This window comes from Phascolarctos cinereus, unplaced genomic scaffold, assembly GCF_003287225.1.
Source record: "Phascolarctos cinereus isolate Bilbo 61053 unplaced genomic scaffold, phaCin_HiC Scaffold_5;HRSCAF=322, whole genome shotgun sequence".
NCBI lineage: Eukaryota > Metazoa > Chordata > Mammalia > Diprotodontia > Phascolarctidae > Phascolarctos > Phascolarctos cinereus.
The window spans coordinates 241,370,710-241,389,086 of record NW_027555958.1 but is presented as its reverse complement, the minus strand read 5'-3'; the positions used below and the strand labels follow the sequence as shown (position 1 = coordinate 241,389,086).

Sequence of the window (18,377 nt, the reverse complement as noted above, 5' to 3'; positions counted from 1 at the left end):
GAAGCAGACAATTTTTAGGGCACCTTTTCTAGCCCCTTTCTCATGCCAAGAGGTGAGTAGCAGAGTCCTTAAAAAAAGGCTGCTCAAACATCCAGGGGGCTGCTGAATCCCACTGCTGCTTCAGTCCAGTAAGAAAACAACCCTATGGCCTGGGCCACCGGTGTGCAGGGGTGTGACTATAGCTCCCAGTGTATCCACACCTGCTGCTTCTCACTTGCCTCTCACCATGGGACTTTGAAGTAGGTAAAAAATGGTAAAATGGTATGGGTGACATCCTTTGATTCAAGCCAAAATTCGATTTAGGTGAGGCAGAGTTGCCCAAAGTCATCAGCCTCACTATCTCTTCCAGAGTCGTTGGAATCCAGTGGCGCATCCAAGTCAAGACAACCGGTGATGGCTTAGGATGCAGTGGAAGATGTCAACATCTGCAAGGTCTTACCAAGCTCTAAGCACTCCATGGCACCTGCTTCAGCAGCCTTCATGGCTATTGCAACAAATTATTCTCATCTGCCCATTCCACTGGGGTACGTCTTCACATGCTTGGGGTAGACACCCACCTAACTCACTGAAGGGTTTAAGACCCCTCAGTTACCCTCAACCTGGTTTAGCCCGGCTGCTGAAACTGTCTACTGGGGTGCGGCCACTATGATTCCTACAGCTTTTTGGAGTCACAGTTGAGAGTTGGATGAATTGGACACCAAAGTAGCCTTGAAAAGGGCTTGGCAGCCCTCACACCAGAGTTACTAATGTAACACACTCTATACCCTTAAAAAAAGAAAGAAGAAAGGGGAAAAAAGGAAGGAAGGAAATATACTAGAAGGTCCAGGCACATCACTTGATGCAAATTTTTTTTATACTTTTGTTATAATTTATCCTATCTATGCAAATGTGCTTTATAAATAATTACAAATATTATAATTATACTTTGAAATAAAATTTTTCATCTTTACCTTATGGATAAAAAAAACCACACTGTATCAGTCCTTCAAGGAAATATTACATTCCAATCCTTCTTAAGCACTTGCTACATGCTAACCACTATGCTAAGAGCTGGGGATACAAATACGCAATTGATTACAGTTCTTGCTCTCAAGAAGATTCCATTCTAATGTGGGGAGACTGCATGGACAAGGAAGTAGGAAGGATTAGTTTTGGTTTGGAAAGGTACATGGATGGTGAATACAGCCAGTTCACTGACATAACCTTTCCAATGGGGATATTAACTTAATTATGATTCCAGAACTGGAAAGCAGGGTCAGTAAGGACCGGCCAGGGGTGTAAGTACAACGTGGTGAAGCATGGGCAGGGTCAGACTGATATAATGGACATTCAACAATCAGGGAAATGGCCTCATGAAGTACTGAGCTCTTCACCCTGACTACATCTATTAGCACTTGGAGATTCACCAGAAGTATCAAGAGGCCAAAGGGCCTGTTTTGTCGGGGGAGTGGCCAGGCTGCGGGCTCAGAACTACATGAGAAGTACCTCAGCCAGAACACACTGAAAGTAGCCGTCCCTACTGTGTGACCACTGTTATCTGGGGCAAGAAGATATGGGATATAATGAAAGGAGCCATGAATTTAGAATCAGAAGCCCTACGCACAAATCCTACCTCTGATACTTCCTGCCTCTATAACCTTGGACAAGTCACTTAATCTCCCTGGGCCTCAGTTTCCTCATTGGTAAAATAAAGAGTTTGGACTAGATGACCCTTAAGGTTCCTTCCAAATATGTGCTTCGGGGCAGCTAGATGGCGCAATGGATAGAGCACTGGCCCTGGAGTCAGGAGTGCCTGAGTTCAAATCTGGTCTCAGACCAGACACTTGACACTTACTAGCTGTGTGACCTTGGGCAAGTCACTTAACCCCAATTGCCTCGACACAAAAACCAAAACCAAAACCAAAACCAAATATGTGTTTCTAAATTCTGAACCTGCTCTATAAAACCTGAATGATCCTAGGTATATCACCTCTCTGAACATCCATTACGCGTGCTGGAAAGCCAAAGGGATGAAGAATACCTATTGTCTAGACCAGGTCTCATCCTCGAGGCCACATGTGGCCCTCTAGGTCCTCAAGTGCGGCCCTTTGACTGAATCCAAACTTCACAGAACAAATCCCCTTAATAAAAGGATTTGTTCTATAAAACTTGAACTCAGTCAAAAGGCTGCACCAGAGGACCTAGAAGGCCATGTGTGGCTTTGAGGCTGAAGGTTCCCCACCAGGTCTAGACTATTATATGGGTTGAGAATCAGTTTGCATATTTGTTAGTACTTAAGTAGGTGCTAGTTGACTGACTAACTGGATAGTAAGCCTGACCTCAAACTCGGGAAGACCTGGGTTCAAGTCCTACCTGGCTCTGTGATCCTGGCAAGTCACTTATCCTCTAAGTGCTCTAAAACTATAAATTGTGGGGTTTTTTCTCTTTTAAATAGTATTTTATTTTTCTAATCACATGTAAAGACAATTTTAACATTCTTTTTTAAATAAAATTTTTAGTTCCAAATTTTCTCCCTCTTTCCTTCCCCTCCCTCCTCTCTAAGATGGTATGTAATTTGATATAGGCTATATCTGTGCAATCATGTAAAACATATTTCCATATTAGTCATGTTGGGAAAGAAGAAACAGAACAAAGGGGAAAACTATGAAAAAAATACAGAAAGTGAAAATAGTATGCTTTCAATCTGCATTTAGACTCCATCAATTCTTTCTCTGGATGTGGATAGCATTTTCTTTCTTTTTTTTCCATTTATATTTTTTTCAATTACATGTAAAGACAGTTTTCAACATTCACATTTATAACGTTTCGAGTTCCAAATTTTTCTCCTTCCACTCTCCCTTCCCCAAGACAGCATGCAATCTGGTATAGGCTGTGCATGTACAATCATATTAAACACATTTCCACATTAGTCATGTTGTAGAAGAAGAATCAGAACAAAAGGGAAAAACCATGAGAAAGAAAAAAAAGAGAGAGAAAATAGTATGCTTCAATCTGTATTCAGACTCCATAGTCCGTTCTCTGGATGTGGATAGTATTTTCCATTGTGAGTCTTTTGGGATTGTAAGACTATAAATTGCAAAGAAGGTCCTTGCCTACCTGTATCAGTAGATGGAGTTTTCTTACCTGGGAGTTCCCTATGCCAATACAGTCACAAGTCCAGTCTATCTCCCTATCATATGGGATGGATATACAATTCATATAGTTTGTCTGTCTGTTCATTTATTTTGGGCAGATACTGAATATGGATAATGAATGGGACCAGGCATTTTAGTCCCTTTCTTAGCATAATTCCAAATTGGTTTCTATAATGGTTAGACTAAGCTGTACCAACTGTGGATTAATATGCCTGTCTTTCTATAACTCCTCCAACATTGGCTATTCCCATATTTTGTCACTTTTGCCAATTTGTTGAATGTGATGTGAAACCTCAGAGTTGTTTTGATATGCTTTTTTCACATTATTCATGATTTAGAGCAATCTTTCATTTAGCTGTTAATAGCTTATAATTCTTTTGAGAGCTATCTATGTCCTTTTTGATCACTCATCTTTTGGGGAATGGCTTCTGGCTTTATATATTTTATACTGTATATCTATCTCTATCTCTATGGGTGTGTGTGTGTGTATGTATATATGTGCATGAAGACACATGTATATATACATGCACTTACATATACACACACACGTACATTTTAGATATCAGACCCTTATTGATTTGATTTGATTTGTATTTGATACAAATATCTTTTCCCAATCAACTACTTCCTTTCTTGTCCTAGTTGTATTGATTTTGCTAGTGCTTTTAAATTTCATATAATGGAAATTATCTATTTTTTGGGGGGGGGGATACCAAGCAAGTGAAGAGAATATGACAACTCCCACCAAAACCAATGATTCAGCTCAAATTTCACCCATGCCTCCTCATCTTGTGGAACTCTTGACCATGTCCTCCCATTTAGTCCTTCATATTGGATTTACCCAATGGTCCTTCAGTACATTGGGTGGACCCTCCTGTGGAAGATTTACAAGAGAATTTACATTCAGATTAGAGAGTACGGATTGATTGTGACCTGCATCATAGGAGAGAGGACTCACCTTCATAAGATCATAGTTCCATACAAGTATAAGCAAAATGAAGGGACTGAGTTAGATGATATCTAAGGTCTTTTTCATCTCTCAGTCTTAATAAGTTTACAATCTGGTACCACACTGAGTTTATGCTTCTTATTTTCATTAATAATATTTTCATCTGTGTATTTTTACTCTTCCATTTTCACTGTATGTGCCTTGGAGGCCAGGACTCTGCCTCCGACTGCCCTGTATCCTCTATAGTACCTAGTATTGTGCCCTGAACATTGTAGGTGGTCAATAAATATTTGCTGATTGGTACATCCGACGGCAGGAACAAAACTAGAAGAGACATGAGAAGCCATCTGGTCCAACTCTCTTATTTTATTTTTTAAAATTCATTTTGTTGATTTCCTTGATCTTTACATCAGCCATTTCTACCCTCTGAGACCTAATCTGAACCTACCCCCCCCCTTGTGAAAAAGAAAAACAATTAAGCAGAGACATCTGATACAGAAACCTTGTCCAACAATGTAGACACTATTCTGTCCCAGGAGTGTCCCATCTCTCTGCCATGAAGAAGAACATATGCTTCATTATATTTTATCCAGGACCTTTACTGTTTTTTTTAGTTACTCAGAGATTTACTTTTTTTTGTAATCTTTAAATTTACATTGTTGTAGTCACTGTATAGATTATTCTCTTGGTTCTGCTTTGCATGAAAACAGTTTGCATCAGTTCATGCAAATCTTCCCAGGTTCCTCTGAATTCCTCATATTCCTCACTTCTTACTATACAATAATAATCCATTGTATTCATATACCATAATTTTTCAGTCATTTTGCAATAAAAGGGCATATACTTTATTCAGCCCCTTCATCTTACATATGAAGTCCTATATGAGAGAAAGTGACTTGTTTTTACATATTCTATAGCCTGATAATCAAAATGACCAAGTTTCAGAGGCCAGTGTAGGACACTGGGAATAAACACGATGAACCAGGGGCCAAAAGCTGGAGTTTAAGGGGCAGCTAGGTGGTGCAGTGGATAGAGCACTGGCCCTGGAGTCAGGAGGACCTGAATTCAAATCCAGCTTCAGACACTTGCCACTTACTAGCTGTGTGACCCTGGGCAAGTCACTTAACCCCTACTGCCCAACCAAAAAAAACAAAAACAAAACAACCAAAAACTGGAGTTTAGAGTTTGGATTGTCCCCTGCAGGTTAATTGTCAGGGTTAGTCTTATTAAGGTTGGATGGGGGGGTGGGGGTAGAGTTAGAGAGGCCTAATGTCACAGGACACAGAGAGCTAGACTCAAAGCCAGGAAGACCTGAATCTCCTCCAACATATACTGACTCAGTGTGTCACATAAGCTGTTAGTCACCTCAGCAACTCTCTAGGACTATATATTGAGAGAAGTTTCCTAACTGCATTGCTAGAAGGTTTCCTTACGTGAGAGTTTTCTGTATCAGTGAAATCATAGGTCCAGTTTATAGAGGAACTATTAACAGTAATTGATCAGAAGAATAGGCAATTTCTCTAGAAATTAAAAAAGACTGGGGCAGCTAGGTGCTGCAGTGTATTGCCCCTGGAGTCCGGAAGACCTGAGTTCAAATCTGGCCTCAGACACATAATACTCACTAGCTGTGTGACCCTGGGCAAGTCACTTAACCCCACTGCCTAGCCAAAAGAAAAAAAAAAGGAACTAAAAAAGATTGAAAAATGTAAGGGGAGAAACCTGATACATAAATGTGACTAGCTGAGAGGTAGAGATAGGGTATAGGGAAGAAAGAGAAAGGGAAGAAGGAAAAGAACCTTATCTCAGTGGGGACAAAATGAGAGACTTAGAAGGACAGGAAATCAAAATCTAGTTCTGTCTTGCCTAATACAGGATGTCTGCTGACCATATTCCATATCCTCTTGGGGTGGCTAAGTATTAATTGGTGTGGTCTTAGTCCTAGGAGCAGGAGGCAGAAATGACCCAGTGGAAAGGAGATTTACTCTAGAGTTTTTGTTGTTGTTCAATCATTTTTCAGTCACGTCTGATTCTTTGACCCCATTTGGGGTTTTCATGGCAAAGATACTGGAGTGGTTTGCCATTTCCTTCTTCAGCTCATTTTATAGATGAGGAAACTGAGGCAAACAGGGTTAAGTGACTTGCACAGGGTCACACAGCTACTAAGTGTCTGAGGCCAGATTTGAACTCAGGAAGATGAGTCTTCCTGACTCCAGGCCTGGCATTCTATCCATTGTACCACCTAGTTGCCCATTCTAGAGTTAGCGGTCCTGAATCCTCCCTCTGATGCTTGCTACCTAAGTGGTTTTGGACATATCACTTAATCTCTCTGGGTCTCAGTTTCTTCTTTTTAAAATGAAAGGTCAGATTAAACAGCATCTGAAGTCCCTTCCGGCTCTAGATCTGTAATCTTTTGAATTTGTCCCACCCACAGGAATACTGTGAGGATCAGATGAGATTATGGATATAAGTATGAAAAGCATAAAGTGCTTTTGTAGTGGCAAAGAAACAGAAACAAAGCAGATTCTCATTGATCAGGAATTCCTAAACAAATTGTGTGATGGAATATTACTGTGCCTGCCATAAGAAACAATGAGTATGGAGAATGCAGATGAGCTTGGGAAGACATATGAATTGATACAGAGCGAAATAAGCAGATTCAGGAAAATAGTATACATGAATACAGAAATGTAAATGGAAAGAAAGAAAAAAATAAAATAAAAAGTGGATGCTATATAATTATAATGACCAGCCTTAGCCCTGAAGAAGGGATGAGAAGACTAATATCCTTCTCTTCTTTGCAGACCATGGGTACTGTCAGACTCAACTGATATGATAGTTTTGCTGAATTGATTTTTTTCTCTTTCTTCTTTTTTTATTCTTTGTCACAAGGGCAGGAAAGGAGAAAGGGACATATTTGGAAATGAAGATTATGGAAAAACTAAAGGTATCTGTATATATAAAACATATGTACTCATATTTGTGTATATACATACATACATACATACACAAATACATATATGAGGTTACCTAGGTGGCCCAATGAATAGAGCACTGGGCCTAGAGTCAGGAAGACTCATCTCCCTGAGTTCTACTTTGACCTCAAACACTTCCTAGCTGTGTGACCCTGGGCAAATCACTTAACCCTGTCTGCTTCAGTTTCCTCATCTGTAAAATGAGCTAGAGAAGGAAATGGCAAACCATTCTAGCATCTTTGCCATGAAATCCCCAAATGGGGTCACAAAGAGTCCAACATGACTGAAACAATTCAACAACAACACCTATGTATATATTTTTAATCCTGAAAAAAAAAGAAAAATATAAAGTGGTATATAAATGTAAGTGGTATTCAATAGCATTATTACTTTCATCCTGGTGAGCCTGGATATCCATGGAAGTGGCAAAGCCCCTGTAACTCTGGAATGCCGCTGAAAAATTTGAGAACATGGCACTATGAACAGGCTTAGCCTCCCCACCCAAGCACATCAGATTTCTGGCATCACGGTCCTAGATCAATATCATGAGGGAGGCCAAGTTTGTTTCTGGGTGAGAGGTGAGGGGGGAGGTGGGGAAGGAGGAAATGTGCAGGAGGTTGGGGGGAGACAGGAATCCAAGCTATTTGGGATGAGATCAAAGGCCAACCCCAGTACAGACACTTAAAAGGCCTGAACAGAGCAGTTTCACCACTGACAATGTGAATATTGGTCATTTAATTGCTCTGGACCTCATGTATTCAAGATGTGAAATGGCAAGATGAGCAAATAGGTGTTTACTTCCCTTCCCTTCCTCCTGATAAAAAAAAAAGTATTCCTGGAAGAAAGACCCAGTGGAAAGTAGAAAATGAGGGGGGTGAGATTAAAGGAAAAACTAGTCTTTTGGGCCTGGAAAATGGACATGAGGTGCTCTTTAATCCCAAATGTTGGTAGTAAAAGCAGAAGAAGAAATTCATCCATTTGTGAGTATCTTGACCTGGTCAAGAGAAAACACAAACTTCTGGATCTGGCACCTGGGCACAATTTAGAAAATCATTACAAAAGTAGCTGAACCAATTTTAAGACTCCAAACTGGAATGAATCTGTGACTGCTCTTGGGATGGGGAGATCTTACCTAGTTTTCCTGTTATGGGGACTTCTGAGTCACATCTTGCAGGGGTGACTTAAGGCTTCATTGTCTAGGGTTGTTCAAGGAAGTTCCCAGGCTCCTAGAAAATGAGCTACACATAGTCATAACTGTACTTTGGGCAAATTCAGTTTGAGTGGCTGGGCTTTGCTTTGAAGAAGACAGTGCAAAGTGAGGCAGAGGGATGTCCCAACAATGGGACTTTGGGGGTGAGAGCGGCAGTTGGGACTTGAGTCTCTGCAGTACGCTGAAATAGGATGTGGGGACACTGTTCACGAGGGAGAGGAAGCTCAGTCCTGGGTGACAGTGCCTTAATCATTCAATCGACAAGCATTTATTAAGTGCTCAGTGGGTGACAGACCAGTTTCCAAGTGCTAGTAATACAAATAAAAAAGCAAAAATACCTGCCCCAAGGAGCTTCCATTCTAACCGAAAAAGTCTAATGACCCAGCACTGAGAACAACTCTGCTCCGACCTTTTGCCACTTTCCTGTAAATCTCTGTGATACTACAGTTTCTAGATTTCCTCTCACTGCTCTCTGCCTCCTCAGTTGTAAATAAATCATTTCCAACTGCCATAAAATCACAATCAAAATAAAACGTTATATTCATTGAAAAAGAACAATAATGATCATAGTAGTAGTAGTTGTTATTGTAGTAGTTAGCATTTATATAGCACTTTAGGTAACAGTATTTCATTTGATCTTCATAACACCCCTCTGAGATAGGTGCTATTATCATCCTTATTTTATTTTATTTTTTTTGTTTTAATACAAATTTATTTATTTTTAGTTTTCAACATTCACTTCCACAAGTTTTTGAGTTCCAAATTTTCACCCCATCTCACCCCTCCCCCCACCCCAAGATGGCATGCATTCTGAATATCCCTTCCCCTAGTCTGTCCTCTCTTCTATCTCTCCCCCCCCCCCGTCTCTTATCCCCTTCCCCTTCTATTTTCCTGTAGGGCAGGATAGACTTCTGTACCCCATTTCCTGTATTTCTAATTTCCCAGTAGCATGTGAAAACATTTTTTTAAAACATATGTTTTTAAAACTTTAGGTTTCAAATTTTCTCTCTTCCTCCCTCCCCACCCACCCTCATTGAAAACACAAGCAACTCAATACATGTGCAGTTAAGCAAAACACGTCCATAGTAGACATGTTGTGAAAAACTAACTCTATTTCCCTTAATCCTATCCTGCCCTCCCATCTATTCTATTCTTTCTTTTGACCCTGTCCCTCCTCAGAAGTATTTCCTTCTGATTACCCCCTTTCCCAATCTGCCCTCCTCTCTATCATCCCCCTGCTCTCTTATCCCCTTCCTCCCCTATTTTCCTATAGGGTAAGACAGATTTCCATACCCAAATGAATGTATCATCCTTATTTTACAGATGAGGAAACTGAGGCTGAGAGAGGTTCAGTGACTTGTCCAGGGTCACTCAGCTAGTGAGTCAGAGATAGAATTCAAATTCAGGTCTTCCTGATTCCAAGTCCACCAAACACTCTACCTGCTGGAGATTCCACTCTCAAAGCCCCAGAGTCATCCTTCAGTGGTTTAAGGATGGCTTGTTCTATACTGGGTTAGTAGTGAGAAAAGGTACTAGAGTCTGTGAACTCATTCTTTTGTAGCCTGACTCCTAGGTTGGGGGTCAAAGGATGGGAGAGAAGGAGGAGGTGCACCCACTTTGGCAGCCTTCTATACTGCGCTGCTACACAGAATGGAGAACCATGAGGATTGGGAGGCTATTCCTGCTCTATCACGGGCCTGGGACTCAGGTCCATAGTGGGCAGAAGAAAGCTTGACTGATTGGCAGCAGAATGCCATGGAGTCTAGGACTGGGAAAGGATAAATATAAAGCGGCCGGCACAGTACTGGACAGGGGCCATATGAAACACAAAGTACATTCCGGCCCCAGCATAACAAACTGTACCAGTCTTTTCCAGGGTTGGGAGGACTGGATCAGGGTGGCCAGTGAGCAAGGGTTCTTGCTAGGATGGCTTGAGACTCCTCCCCTTACCCCACTGCAGGCCCAGGCAGAGCAGGTCCTGCTTTTCCTTTTCAAAGCTTGGAAAACGTGTTCTCTCCTTCTCTCCCCACCCCCCACCTCTCACAGTTCACCCTGGGCACATTCAGACTCCTGGGGTTCCTTATGGAGCTCCAGCATTCAGACAAACCACGAACTAGGCCCTACTCATGGTTCATGGAGAAAGGGAAAGTGAGTAAACAGCAGCTAGGGCCAATGAAATTCAAAATAGACATTAATGAGAGCTGTCCAAAAGCAGGATGGGCTGTGGTGATCTGTCAGAACGGCCTCTTCCACACTCACACATCTCCCATCTTTGCATGACCTTTGTACTGGCTGTCCACATCCCGGGACTTCCTCGCCTCTTATACAAGACTTAGATGAGTCATCCTTACTTTGGTGTAAGTCACTCTTACTCTGACTCTGAGGATGGGGGCTCTGATTTTTCTCCTCTGCCTTCCTTCCCTCTAACTCATAGAGTCTCTCTCTTCCTTTAGGGAGGCTCACGCTCATGCACTTCTTTGTACATGAAGCTTTTCCTGATCCTCCCAAGTGCCAATCCCTCATCCCCAAACACCTTGTATTTAACCATTTTGTAGATGTTTGCTTTTGCTCGCCTTATATTGATATTGAATACGTACCTGTTTAAATATGGACCTGTCTCGCCCATTAAAATGTGAGCTTCTTGAAAGAAGGAATTACTTCGTTCTTTGTACTTGTATCCCCGGGATCTTGCATGGTGTTAATAAACAGTTGTTGACTGATTGATTTGTCCTGTTACTGGACGTGTTTGAGCAAAGACTGGATAACCACTTTTCAGGGACAGTGCAGAGGGGCTTCCTATTTGAGAACGAGTTCGATTACAGTGAATAGAGCACTGGGCCTGGACTCAAATATGGTCTCAGATGCTTACTAGCTGTGTGATCCTGGGCAAGTCGCTTAACCATTGTCTGCCTCAGTTTCCTCAACTGTAAAATGAAGATAATAACAGCACCTACCCATGTCCCAGGGTTGTTGTGAGGATCAAATGAGATCAGATTTGTAAAGTGCTTAGTGAAGTGCCTGGCACCCGCTAAATGCTTAGTACACGCTTGTTTTCTTCTTTCCTTCTTAAAATGCTATGATGCCAAAAGCCTAATACAGCCATAGTACCTTGAAAGGTGCTGGGGATACAGATCAAACTGGAGAAAAATGAGAGTCGCTGTCCTCAGAGTCAGAGTAAGCGTGACTTACACCAGAGTAAGGGTGACTGATCTTGTGTTTGAATTCTTCCTCTGCCATGAGCTGTGTGTGACCTTAGACAAGTCACTTCCCCTCTTGGAGTCTCAGTTTTCTCTTCTATGAAATTAGAGGGTTGAATTAGATGATTTCTAAGGTCCCTTAGAGTAAAAAATTCTAGGTTTGGGTAACCTAAGCACACAGGGCAATGCGATCTATTGAGAATATAGCGCAGGAAGCAGGATGGGGCCTTCAGGGAGGTGCTAGAGCTGAAATTTGTGAGGCTGTCCATTGGGAGCACTGAACCTAGCTGACTCGATCCTATTTTTCATGACCTAGCTTGAGTCTTTTCTCAGAAGCCTTTTCTGACCATTCTCCCTACATCCATAAACCTGCCCTGGTACTCCCTTTTCTTTTCACATATTTGTCTCTCCCTTCCAATAGACCACGAGTTTCCTGAAGACAGGAACCCTGAGTCTGCATCCACACAGTATCTAATGCAATGTTAGGTACATGGTTTTGTGCTTAATTGATACTTGCTGATTTATTTTCTTGATTTGGAGCAAACAAACCCTGAGGAGGTCCAAATCCTGGGCACTCTCCCCCTAATTACTAAGTTCTTGTTCAACATCCTCTCTCCCCCCACCCCCACCACAGGCTCTCTGGCCCAGAGCCCAGGGAAAGATGAAAAAAAGTTGGTGCTGCCTCAGTCCATGGATATGTCTGGGTTTTTAGAAATGCCCGTCTGAACTGGAGGCAATGGATGGTGGAGTGATTGTGGGTGTGTGTGTGTGTGTGTGTGTGTGTGTGTGTGTGTGTAGGTGGGGACTGTTCTAGCATAGCTGTACTTACAGTACTCTTTCTATAGCCACAAAAAATGGCCAGCTGGCCTTTTGGACAGTGGTGGGGGAAAGAAGTGTCCCCAAACCTTTCTAAGGGGCCTGACTCTGGCCTGCCAGACACTTCTCCAAACCTCTGTCCATGTCCCAGAGAAAGAGGAAGCCCACGATTTTGATTTGGGCTGAAGACATTGACCATGTGTGAAAGACAGATTTTGAAAGGGATTTTAGGAATGGCAATGAAAGAAATTAAAAGCCCTAGAGATGGATCACTCAACCCTCCACAGCTGCCCAATCTGACTTACCAGAGAGAGTCATATTGTTGTTGTACTTGATTATTGCAGGTTCCTCTGCCCCAAACTGAAGAATTCCCAGCCTCCCCCCTTACACTCCTCCAAATACCCTTCCTCATATTCACAGGGAGAATTGGGGATGGGTGGAAGGAGGCAGACTTCATAGAATCAGGGACAATAGAGCTGGAAGGGACCTTAAAGATATCTAAGATGGGGGCTCTTAACCTGCTATCTGTGAACTTGTTTTTCTTTTTCTTTTTTTAAAAGAATTTGATAATTTTTTCAATGTAATTGGTTTCCTTTGTAATCCTATATATTTTATTTAATGCCTTTAAAATATTATTCTGCGAAAGAGTCCATAGGTTCCATCAGACTAATCAGAGGGGTTCATGGAACAAAAAAGGTGAAGAACCACAGGTCTACCACAACCCTTGTGTTTCACTGGTGAGGAAACTGAGGCCCTGAGAAGCAAAGTGATTGGTCCATGGTCATGCAGATGGATTATAACCAAGTGGAGTCAGGCCTAGAACCCAAGTCCAAGTCCTCCATACTTCCTTCTCTCAACTGACCTGCTGTGGCCCATCTGTTCTTGCCTCAAACTCTGGTCACAGCCTACAGACAGTGGTAATCCTAACTCAAACAGGCATTTGGCCCTCATGATGCCAAGGGCTCCTTGCCACCTGAAAGTAGGGATGGAGTTGGGGGAAAGGGAATCTCCCAGTGACAGGCTAGAGCTTGAGGTCAAATGGATAGGAGGAGAGAAGTGGGGCACCTCCTGTAATTCTCATCTACCCCTCCCCAAACTGGCACTTAGACAAGGCTGGCAGGACTCCTCTGCCAGGGTTAGAGTTTCCTTGTGGGCTGAGTGCCCAGGCTCCCCTCTCCACATCCCCCACCCCCGTCACCACCCTCTGTTCCCCTACTCGTCTCCTGCCACTCCCCCCACCCCGTACTCCCCCCTTCGGGGCTACAGTGCCGTGGGGGCGGCTGTACTCTGAGCCAGGCACAGTGCAAGCTGCGAACACAAACAAGTGAGAAGCTGATGTGAGCAGCTGGGCTCGGGGCCAGGGAGCCAGGGCTGGAACACAATGTACCGAGCAGGCAGCGAGTGCAAGAACAGCCTGACTCAGCAGCTGGGGAAGCGGGTGTGCTCGCTCACCAGATAAACCGCTCCTGCAGCCTGCGGTCAGCTCAGCTCCTAGACCCAATATACACACAGCAGTTACAGGCGGAGCTGATGGGTGCAAGTTCCTGGGCCCCCTGGAGCCTCCTCTGGTACCTCCCTGGAGGTTCGTCGTCTAACCCCCACCTCCCGCTCACCAGGGCTTGCTCCTTGCCTACAGGACAGCTCCCCCCCTCCCCCCACCCAAATTCTCGTGCAAGTAGAGTATGTACCTACAGACACCTCAGGCATGTACAGTACTCCCTATCTGAAAGGAGACGCTCCCACACCCAGACTGGAAAACACATAAGTACCGGCCATCGTACCCAACCTCACCCCCCTTACCCTCCCCCCACCCCTCACACACACACACTCCTCACCAATCCTGTTCACCAGCCCATCGACAGCTTTGGGCCACCCAAGGTTATGGTGTGGTTGGGGTCAGCACAGATTTTGGTCTACCTGCATCAGTCAGAGCTGGACTGTACTTGGGTGGAGATGATAATTCTGGGGAGTGGGCGGAACCACAGAACCTAGGATAGAAGCACACAGTTCCTCTGTTTTGGGAAAAGAGAAAGAGGTAGAGATAGGGTATAAGAGAGGGGTTTCTTTGGGTAACGGGATAGGAATGGCATGGCCTGTGGGGGGGGGGGTCGTGTTCAATGGGCCCTTCTTTGGGCCTGAGAAAAGGAAAAGAATCCCAGATGCAGGAGACCTCGCCTCTTTTATCTCCCCACTCCTCCAGTCTTCTGATTACACTTGGTTTAGAGGTTCTGCCTCTCCCTAGATGACAGATTAGGGATTCTCCTAGAGGGGAAAAAGGTAGAGGGGATGTGGCACAGCTGAGACACTCCTATTTTGACTTGTCCATGGTCCCTTCCAAAGGCACACGAAGAGCCTTAAGAATTGTGACACCCCAAAGGACATTCATGTTGTCACTTCCCTCCTCCCCTCACCCTCAGCCCTTGGAGTTCTCTGTGGTCTGGCAGAAGGACAGAACCATTTTGAGCATAACAAGGGGGTAAGAAGCTAGCTGCTAGAGAGGAGCCTTTCAGCTGCCAAAGGCAAGGCCAAGGACACACATGGGCAGAGAGAGGGATAAGGAGGAAGAAATTGCCCTACGGTACACCTAGGCCTGCTGGGGTGTCTGCAGGGTGCCCCAGGGGACATGCTGTACCCAGAGAGGTGCCAAGGCTGGCTAGGGAGGGGCTCCCTTCTCTGCTGAGTTCCAGGAAAGGTGCTGGCTTGCTTTGTGGGCCTCAAAGGGTGGGACTGGAGGAAGGACAATTCTGAGACTATGGAAAGGCTTTATCTCATTTCTGGCCCCTGAGCTTAGCTTCATACTGTCTCCTTCTGCTCCTCCTCCTCCTCCTCCTCCTTCTCCTTCTCTTCCTCCTCAGCAAGGATAGTGGTTATACTTGACCTGGGTATCCTATCCTGAGTAGATGGCATAGAGATAAATGACTCTCTCTCTTATTTTCCTCTGACCCTCCCTCCACACACATATAATCACAGATGCTTATCATAGATTTAGAATAGTAAGTATCATTTTATTCAGAGCTGCATGAGACTTCAGAGATAATCTAGTCCTGTGCCCTCATTTTATGGATGAAGCTCAGAGAAAGAGAATGATTTGTTCATGCTTTCTCACAGAGTGGGGGTTGGAACCCAGGTTCTCTGACTCCATTGTTCTTTCTAGCTTAAAGATCATCTAGTCCAAAACCTTCATTTTACAAATTAGGAAACTGAAACCCAAAGATAATCTCTAATTCTCAACTTCACTCCCCTTCCAGTCCCTTTGGACAATTTCTTTTTTTAATTTTTTAACCCTTTTTTTTTTTTAGGCAATTGGGGTTAAGTGACTTGCCCAGGGTCACACAGCTAGTGAGTGTGTCAAGTGTTTGGTCTGAGGCCGGATTTGAACTCAGGTACTCCTGACTTCAGGGCCAGTGCTCTATCCACTGTGCCACCTAGCTGCCCCCCTTTGGACAATTTCTTAACAGACTTACTCTGGTTTGGTGCTGATAGCCACTTGATGGGGGGGGTCATGTGCTCACCCCTGCAGTTTGCATATCAATCAATCAATAAGCATTTATTAAGCACCTACTACCTGCCAGGCTAAGTTCTGGGGATACTAAAAGAGGCAAAAGATAGTCCTTGCCCTCAAGGGGGTTACAATCTAACATGCAAATAAACATATATTGACCAAGTTATATACAGGATAAATAAGAAATAATTAACAGAGAGAAGGCACTGGAATTAAGAGTAGTTGGGGAAGGCTTCCTGTAGAAAATGGGATTTTAGTTATGACTTAAATGAAGTCAGGGATCTCAGTAGTCAAAGTGGAGGAGGGAAAGTGTTCCAGATATGGGGGGCAGTTGGAGAAAATTCCTGGAGCTGAGAGAGGGAGTGTTTGTGGAACATTCTGGAAGCCCACGCATTAGACGGAAGAGTATGTGTGAAGGAATAAAGGAATGAAGTGTAAGAGAAAGGTAGGATGGGGCTAGGTCATGAAAGGCTTTGAATGACAAACAGAACATTTTGTATTTGATATTGGAGGCAATAGGGAGCCACTGGAGTTTATTGAGTAGGAGGGTTGAGTTGGCCAAACCTAAGCTTTCGGAAAATCAATTTAGTGGCTGAAAGGATTGGAGTGGGGAGAGACTTGAGGAAGGTAGACCCACCAGAAGGCTATTAAAGAAGTGCCAGGAGTGAGGTGATGAGGACTTGTACCAAAACGGTGGCAGTGTTAGAGATGGGTTCCGGAGATGTTGCAAAAGCGAAATTGACAGGCTTTGACAACAGATGATGGGGGTGAGAGATAGTGAGGAATTGAGTGAGGAGTTGAGGACGACTCCTAAATTGGGAGCATGAAGGACTAGGAGGACGAAGATGCCTTCTACAGTAGTAGGAAAAGTAGGAGGAGAGTAGGGTTTAGGGGAAAAGATAATGAGTTCAGTTGTGAACATGTTGAGTTTAAGACGTCTACCAGACATTCTGTATGAAATGTCTGAAAGGCAGGTGGAGATTTGAGATGCCTCTTTGGAGCAGAAGTGCTAAGTGTTTCCTTCTTTATGGTTATTAGAAAGCCCCCTGAGACCTTCTATCTTCAGTTCTGTCATTTCTCTTCAGAGTGGTGACATTTGTCATCTAGGGCTGTGTGTATTTGAGGATCTACCAATCAGAATTTAATTTTAGGTTCCTGGCTGCTGGCCAACCCTGTCTCCTTTTGAACACACTTTATTTCAAAGAGGACTAGTCACACAATCTTGGCATGATGGAATTGGTTCCCCAAGGAAATAAATACACAACCTAAATGGTTACTTACAGTGTTTTTCCTCAGCACAGAATCAAAAAGTAAACAGCATATAAATAATGAGACAAAGCATAATGATAAAGCAGTTACAAATCTGCCATTTTCCTAGATCCTGGAAGTCCCCTAGACTTAAGATTGCTCTGGATCCAAGAGTTCAGGACATATATGATGTGAGTCTTCCCTTGAGATGAAAGATTATAATCATACAGTTCCCACAGAATGTTCAATTCACATTTCCCTTAGGATGAGTCATCATCAGTCATAAACGACCTCTGACACCTCTGGAGTCAGAATCTTGTCATGTCATAGGAGTGTGGATCTGGTTGCTGGTCCACAACTAGAACTCAGGACAGCTGGTTCTTCCCCATCTTGACTTACTGGTCATCATAAGGGTCCTCTGGCCTTGTCTGGCCACAACTATTGATTTGGCACTTGGTCGCAGTGAGCTGGTGAACCTAGTAAGGTTCACTCTGACCTTGACCACTACTCTCAGGTCCCTTCTTCTCTAATTCCCTTAACACAAAGGTGGCTACTTGAAGTAGGAGAGAGGGGTAGCTGAAAAGCAAGAGGTTGTAACACTTAAATGTCCTGAAACTAATCAAACACAGAATCACAGAACTAGAAGGGACTCCCCAGATCATCTCATTTTGCAGGGGAGGAGACTAAGGATCACATAATGAATTAGTTGCAGGGCTGGGGTTAGAAACTGAATCTCTTTACTTCTGGGTCAGTTTTTTTTTTTCCTACAGTAACATACTGTCTCTCTCAGGGCATCACTCATTCATAAGTTTCCCCTCAAGGTCAAGAAGTCTCAAAAATCATAACCAAAGCATCTTATGATATACATGGGGAGAATTTGGGGAGATGAGGGCAAGAGGGTAGATGGTACACAGCTAAATAGATTCAGAATTGGCTGAATTGACCAAAAGAGAAGTTATTAACGATCGATGTCAGTCTGGAGAGATGTCTCTAATGTTCTTTTTGATCAAATTGATCCCCCTAAAATACGAGTCTCAATCATGTCACCCTACCCTTCCACTATTTAATCAACTCCAGTGGCTCATTATTGCCTCTAGGAATCAAATATAAAACCTTTTGTTTAGCTTTTAAAGCCCTCCAGAGTCTTCTTACACCTTCCACCCCACCACCCCTCCCCCCTACACTATGTGTTCCAGTGATAACAGACTTCATCCTGTATCTTGAACACAATGTTCCATCTCTCCACTGTGGGCATTTTCACTGGCTGGGCCCCAGGCCTGGAATCCCCTCCTCATGTTCACTTCCTTGCTTCCCTGGATTCCTTCAGGTCTCAGCTAAAGTCCCACCTT

At 43.5% G+C, this 18,377-nt stretch overlaps 1 long non-coding RNA gene across 1 annotated transcript; it reads right to left on the bottom strand.

Moving 5' to 3' along the window:
* Nucleotides 1–7,967: 7,967 nt before the first annotated feature.
* On the bottom strand, nt 7,968–13,424 carry LOC144457598 (uncharacterized). Its single transcript, XR_013487051.1, has 2 exons — nt 11,374–13,424; nt 7,968–8,281 (listed from the first exon to the last, which is right to left on the bottom strand). It is a non-coding gene; the product is annotated as an uncharacterized LOC144457598 (long non-coding RNA).
* Between the last annotated feature and the right edge of the window lie 4,953 nt (nt 13,425–18,377).